Source organism: Bison bison, unplaced genomic scaffold, assembly GCF_000754665.1.
Source record: "Bison bison bison isolate TAMUID 2011002044 unplaced genomic scaffold, Bison_UMD1.0 scf7180017845551, whole genome shotgun sequence".
NCBI classification, from domain to species: domain Eukaryota; kingdom Metazoa; phylum Chordata; class Mammalia; order Artiodactyla; family Bovidae; genus Bison; species Bison bison.
In genome coordinates, this window is record NW_011476124.1 from 168,641 (window position 1) to 176,149 (window position 7,509).

The 7,509-nt window shown below is 49.8% G+C and overlaps 1 pseudogene; it reads left to right on the plus strand.

The window, feature by feature from the left end:
* The first annotated feature begins 4,477 nt into the window (after nt 1-4,477).
* Nucleotides 4,478-7,509, plus strand: part of LOC104985486 — a 5,466-nt pseudogene continuing 2,434 nt past the window's right edge.

Here is a 7,509-nt window from a genome sequence, read left to right on the forward strand (position 1 = left end):
GAGTTGGACTATAAAGAAAGCTGAGCACCAAAGAATTGATGCTTTTGAACTGTGGTGTTGGAGAAGACTCTTGAGAGTCCCTTGGACTGCAAGGAGATCCAACCAGTCCATCCTAAAGGGAATCAATTCTGAATATTCATTGGAAGGACTGATGCTGAAACTCCAATACTTTGACCACCTGATGTGAAGAACTGACTCATTGGAAAATACCCTGATGCTGGGAAAGATTGAAGGTGGGAAGAGAAGGGGACGACAGAGGATGAGATGGTTGGATGGCATCACTGACTCAATGGACATGAGTTTGACTAAACTCCAGTTGGTGATGGACAACGAGGCCTGGCATGCTGCAGTCCATAGGGTCGCAAAGAGTCGGACACGAGTGAGCGACTGAACTGAACTGAACTGAGCTGATGCACAGTAAAAGAAGCAAATAAAATGCAGTTTTTCACATGGAAATAGAAAATGAATACTGTAAAACAGAAGAGAGCAAATTTGCTAGCCTTCAAGGTCAAGTTAGCTATATGGTTAAAGGTTGAATTTATCTTTGAAAAATAGCAGAATTCAGAGTTATACATACATGTGGTTAGTTCCATTTTTAAATCTATAGATAGTATAAAATATTCAAAATATTAAACTGAGTTACTTTTAGTGATTGTGGCAGTTTTGTTTCCCTTATTCTCCACTATTTGCTAAATTTTATTTAATGAGTACATGTTACTTTTATTTATCTTACTTGTTTTTATTATTGAAAACATGATATGAGTTTTTCCCCTACCAAAACAATGTTAAAATATGTAGGAATATATCTTTTGCCTTGGTAGGGAGAAACTCATACCACATTTTCAATAATAAAAACAAGATAAATAAAAGTGACATGTACTCATTAAATAAAATTTAGCAAATAGTGGAGTCTATACTTCTATATCTATATCTAGACAGATAGGTCTAGAGGTAGATATAAGTACAGTTATATAGATATAAATATACCCACAGGAGGATAACATCTATTAACTTAAGAGAGAAACTTTTTTCTCCCCAGAATCAAATCTTAAAAGGCATGATCAATATAACAATGTCTTCAGTACTGGTTTCAAAACAAGTGCCTGAGCAATCTTCTTTCTTTCTGCCCAGGGTGTAAGTCAAGGGTATAACACAGTATATGAAGGAAGTGAATGTTAGTTGTTCAGTCCTGTCTGACTCTTTGCTACACTATGAACTGCAGCCTGCCAGGCTCCTCTGTCCATGGAATTCTCCGGGCAAGGATATTGGATTGGGTTGCCATTTCCTTCTCCAGGGGATCTTCTCAACCCTGGAATAGAACCCTGGTCTCCTGCACTGTGGGCAGATTCTTTACCATTTGATCCACCAGGGAAGCCCAACACTACATATAAGTCAAGGTTGCTGTGTGTGGTTGGGCAGAAAGGGGGTCAGGCTGGGGCTGAGCTAATGAGGTCCAGTCATGGTACATGCTACCAGGACAGAACTCGGATCCCCTAGGCCACATGGGAGCGCTCCTGCCAAGACTTACCTTCTTGGACCACCTCTTCTACCTGTACGTCTTCCATCCTACCATCATGGTAAACACACAACACACGCGCACACACACAAACATACACACACTGCTATCCAGATACTAATGTGAAATTTACTAGACCAGATACACCTTCTTTATTTTTTAAGATCTTTTTTTATGTAGACCATTTTTAAAGTCTATTGAATTGGTTACAATATTGGTTCTGTTTATATTTTGATTCTTTTTGACCACAAGGCATGTGAGATCCTAGCTCCCCAACCAGGGATCAAACCTTCATCCCCTACATTGAAAGGTGAAGTCTTAACCACTGGACCCCCAGGGAAGTCCCTAGGTGCCCCTTCTTTCTTGCCCCCTGATCTGGCCCTCACCCTCTTCCCTATCTTGTGTCCTTCCTCAGCTGACAAGGGCACAGATCATGTCATGGGTCATGTCATGGATCAGCCCTGCCAGCAGATTCACTCCTTGGCGCTGATATACAAGCCTGCTAGTGAAACCCTCCAACCTGGATCCACCTGGCCTCTTCAGTGCTCCTGCTCTCAGACTACATTCAGTGACGACCTGCTCACTGCCTCACAGGGAGCTGCCCCGGGGCCTGGGAAAGCGCCTGGCACATTAAATAGGTAGCTTCCAAATGGATAAGTGAGTGGGCAGGTAGAGAGGTGGAGGGACTCATCTAATAGGGGAAACAAGCAGGGTAGACGACAGAGGCCTGAGCACTTAGAGGCTGTTCTGGATCTGAGCCTCCTGGGGGAACACATTGTCGTGGGGTCTCTGAGCCCTGGAGAGAAGGCTTCCCTAAAGAGCAGATGTTTAATACAGAACACAGTGGCCTTCTGAAGGATGAGAGATACAAAAGCCCTTTCTCCTTCTGGGGGCCTGACTTCTGCTGGGAAAATACCAAGTCACTGGTGGTCCACAGCCACCCTGTTTGCCCAGCCCCAGTTGCCATAACCCTCAGGGGCTCACACTCTGGACCAGATGCTGAGGATAAGAAGATGCCTCCATCCTGTCCTCAACTGCCCTTGTTCCTCTAAGGGACAAGTTCATTGGCAGGCCTGAGTCCATTGAGGGGGGAGGAAGGGTTGTTTGGTTTTGTTTTGTTTTGTTCCTGCACTGCGTGTGGGATCTTAGTTCTCCAACCAGGGATCAAACCTATGCCCCTTGTATGGGAAGCTGGGAGTCCTAACCCCTGGACCACCAGGGAAGTCCTGGGAGGGTCTTGAAACAGACCCTAGTGGTGCTTTGCAGTGGCAGCAGCCCCCACTCTACTTTTTTTGATTTCTTTATTAGCCGCACCACATGGCATGTGGTATCGTAGTTCCCTGACCAGATATCAAACCCACACACCGTGCGTTGGATACATAATGTTTTAACCACTAGACCATCAGGTAAGTTCCCTCTGTGTGTCACTGATGAGGGAAGCAGGGTGGGTGCCCAGGGCAACCAAGCTTCTCTCTCCTCTGTGTTGTCCTGCACTTCCCGTCTCTGATTCTTGATCCTGTTCCATTATTCTGGGCATTGAACCCTGGTCGTTCCTGGACCAGAGCTGCTGGCTGACTAAAAACAGGAAGAACAGGTTAATGGAGAAGAGAAGGCCAGGAAAAAAAAAAAAACCTTAATTGTGATTTCTAGTGCCCTTTGGGTAGGAACCCTGAACACACAGCTGCAGTCCCCAGGAAGGGCCCTGAGGAAGGGGGCATTCCCGTCAGATTTAGGAAGTGGCATCTGGGCCTCGAACCCAAGGCTTTTCTGTTCCAAAAAATGCAGAATCTGCCTGCAATGTAGGAGAGCCCAATTCGATTCCTGGGTCGGGAAGATCCGCTGGAGAAAGGATCTGCTACCCACTCCAGTATTCTTGGGCTTCCCTTGTGGCTCAACTGGTAAAGAATCCGCCTGCAGTGCAAGAGTCCTGGGTTCGATCCCTGGGTTGTGAAGATCCCCTGGAGAAGGGAAAGGCTGCCCACTCCAGTATTCTGGCCTGGAGAATTACATGGACTCTTTAGTCCATGGGGTCCCAAAGAGGCAGACATGACTGAGCGACTTTCACTGCTGCTACTAAAAATGCAGAACCATCTCTAGCCCTTCCCCATGTGGGCCAGCAGTTGGGAGCACCATCAGACATTTCACAACCAAACCAAATTAAACTGGAAACAGAATTTTTTTTTTCCTTCTGGTTTTGCTTATGCAAATAGCTCATTCCCTACAACCTTCCTCCGGGGAATGGTTTCCCGGAATGGTCACCACTTCCCCTCCACAGACCCTCCCACCCCCTTCCCTTCTCTGCATGACCCTGCTCTCCCTGGTCACAGAGTGGATGAAGACCTTGTCACGAGAGTTAGGGATCCAACAACAGGCCTTAAGAAATGTGAGCCTGATGGGGACCAAGGAGGGAGTGAGACACCAGAGGGAAGAATCCTGGGCACGGGAGGACCATTGTGCCCATAATTACTCAGGGAGGTGGGAGCACGCTGCCCCTCCCCATATGACATATCCCTCCAGGGTGCACACGCAGGAACACACTCAAACACATGCCCATCCCTCCTCCTCAGGAGAAAGGAGACTCAGACTCAGGAGGTGAGGCCACACTGCCTTCCTCCTCCAGCTCATAGGGAGCAGCGAGGTGGGGAGTCCCTCAGCCTGGAGGGTCAGCCTCCATGCCTGAGGCCCTCTTCCATAGGTGGTCTCTCCCAGAGGCCTTGCTGAATATGTGGGAGCCATTTCAGAGACCATGACTGGAAACCCTCACCCTCAGTTTACTGGTCCAAGCCAGCCCGATTCCTGAAAGGGGAGCAGAGTGATGCAACGGGGCAGGGAGGAGGCTGGGGAGAGAGGTGGGCGGAGTGTGATGACCTCTGGACTGGACACCGCCCCTGGGAGGCGCACCCAGTGCAGCAGCTCCAGAGACCAGCCTCCCCACTGCACCCTCCCCATCCACCCTAGGACATCTCCCTGAGATCTAGAATGGACCGAGAGGAAAATGCCTGGCGGTACAGCAATCCTGTCCCCTACCAGACAGCAAGTGTCTGCACCCCTCCCACCCTACAGACACCTTTTTCCTTTTGGCAGGTGGCTCTTATACCTTCTGCCACCAGTCCTGTTCTACGGAGTGGGAGGCGCCATCCCCATCCCTCAGAGGCTCTATGGGCAGGTGACATCCCCTCTGTTCCCCAAGCATTGAGAGGACCACTGTGGTCACAGTACCCACAGGGTACAGGGTGAAACTCAGTTCTGGCAGTTTGACCTGGAGCCTTCGCAAGGTTGTTTCTATGACTATGTCAAGGTAGGGGGAAGATTGGGGGGTGGGCAGAGGGAGAACTGAGTGTCTCTGGAATCGGGGGACCCGGGTTCTGACCGGCCTGGCTAGGACACCCTGCCTGGGGACACAGCCCCAAGCCGGTGAAAGCTGATGGCCAGGTGGGGCTCTGGAAGTCCAGGGGTGTCGAGGATGGGAGGCCACTGCTCTGAGAGACCCTCGTGGAGCACAGAGGGGAGAAACAGAGAGGGAGGGGACAGGCCCTGCTCTTGGGGAATGCACTGTCCACAGGAATCAGAAAAACCTTCCCTGTCTGCTTACTTGCCCGGAGGATTTTGGAAACTTCCATGCCTCGGTTTCCCTGTTGCCATGGAGAGTGTCACCATGGCTGCCTCCTCACCAGGAACACAGGGACGTGGGGAAGCGGCATGTGTGTGGTGGTGGCTCAAGGGTGGTATCTAGCCAGGACAGTGGGCTCAGTCCCCTCTCCTCTGTCATGACCAAGGGCCCCATCCCAGTCCCTCTTTCTACATCCAATAAAAATGAGATTCCTGGAGACTTCCCCAATGATCCAGTGGCTAAGACTCTGTGCTCCCAAGGCAGGGGGCCCAGGTTTGATTCCTGGGGAACTTAGGTGGGGAACTAGGATTCCACATGCTGCACAGCACAGCCTAAAAATAAAAAAAATAAAATAAAAAATGAGGCTCTTGATTCAGGATTCAGATAGAGCCTACACACAACCCATAAATACTATTTCCAGGAGATCCCCTGGAGGGTATAAAAAGAATACCATGAAAATGCCATATCTTCCCAGCCCAGAGGACTTGAGATGTCTGCAGTGCTGGTAGTAAGCAAAGTGGGGATGAGATAGGAGGAGAGACGTCTTCTGCTTTGCAGGAGTTAAGGAATCTGTGAAGGAAGAGGTAAGGAGAGCTCAGTGATGCCTTCTAAGCTGGCAGGTCCCAGATGCTCACATTCAGCTGAATATCAGGAGTCATGCCTGAACAGGAATGGGTTGACCAAAACAAGGTGGAAGGACAGGACAGAGGGTTAAGCATACCATCAAGGCTCTAGGGATGAAGGAATGATAGAAACCGGGAAGAGGTAACCAGGATTCCAGTGGGAGGCGGACACAGGAGGAGGTAGGGGGTGAAGAACGGTCTGACACACGTTGTCGTTCAGTCACTAAGTCGTATCTGACTCTTTGCAAACCCATGGACTTCGGCACACCAGGCTCCCCTGTCCTTCACTGTCTCCCAGAGTTTGCTCAAACTCATGTCCACTGAGTTGGTGATGCTATTCAACCATCATTCATCTGTCGTCCCCTTCTCCTCCTGCCCTCAATCTTTCCCAGCATCAGGGTCTTTTCCACTGAGTCAGCTCTTTGCAGCAGGTGGCCGAAGTACTGGGGATTCAGCTTCAACCTCAGTCCTTCCAATAAATATTCAGGGTTGATTTCCTTTAGGATTGACTGGTTTGATCTATCTGTTGTCCAGGGGATTCTCAAGAGTCTTCTCCAGCATCACAATTTGAAGGCATCAATTTTTCAGCACTCAGCCTTCGTTATGGTTCAGCTCCCACATCCATACATGAATACTGGAAACACCATATCTCTGACTACTTTGTCGGCAGAGTGATGTCTCGGCTTTTTAATATGCTACCTAGGTTTGTCACAGATGGGGGGCATAAAAGGGAGAGCCGATGTCCCAGGCACGGGATAATGTGCAAAGTCAGCCAATAGGGATGCAGAGGACAGAGGAAAGGCCCCTGGGGAAGTTGCAACAGCCAGAGCCCATCAGGTAGAGAGCAGTTGGAGGCTGTCCAGAAAGAGGCGGGATCACTTCTGTGGTTCAGGAGAAGGATGACCCTCACTGACCTTCATGATGTTCCACGTGGGACGTGTCCCTTCAACAGCTTGTCCCCCGGTCCCTCCTCCACAGATCTCTACTGATAAGAAGACCCTAGGGACGTTCTGTGGGCAGCTGGGCTCTCCCCTGGGCAACCCCCCTGGAAGGATGGAATTCGTGTCCCAAGGAAACAGGATACTGCTGACCTTCCACACAGACTTCTCCAATGAGGAGAACGGCACTGACATATTCTACAAGGGCTTCCAGGCCCACTACCAAGCCGTGGGTGAGTGGTACCTGTACTGGGCTCCTGGCCTCGTACTGAATGAAAGATAGAATTTGGGATTCTTGAATCCGAAGAAGCAGGAAGCCTGGCCTGCGGGTTCCCACCCCTCCCACTGAAGTTCCAGTACAGTCCTTCTCAGTTCTCACATGGCCCTGTGTTCTCTCCAAGTCAAGGACTGCGGGCAGCCCCGAAGCCTGCCCAATGGGGCCTTCAATTACACCACCAGAGAGGGGGTGAACACCTACGAGGCCCGTATCCAGTACTGCTGCCATGAGCCCTTCTACAAGATGCACAGCAACGATGGCACGAGCGAGTCTGAGCGAGGTAGGGACCCACACAAATGGCTGTCTTCTCCCTCTTGTTGGGAATCTTCTGCGATTTCTTCCAACAGAATCTCCAAGGAGGGAATATTAAGATATTTAGCCAGGGAACTGGTTTCAGGGGTGCCAAGAGGCTTCTAATAAGGTTGAAGATGGAGACACTTGAGCTGATAGAAAGACCTGAATATAAACAGCTCTCTCATCACCACCATCACCATCAAAACCACGACCATCACTACCACTGCCATCAGCATTGCCGCCACCACCAG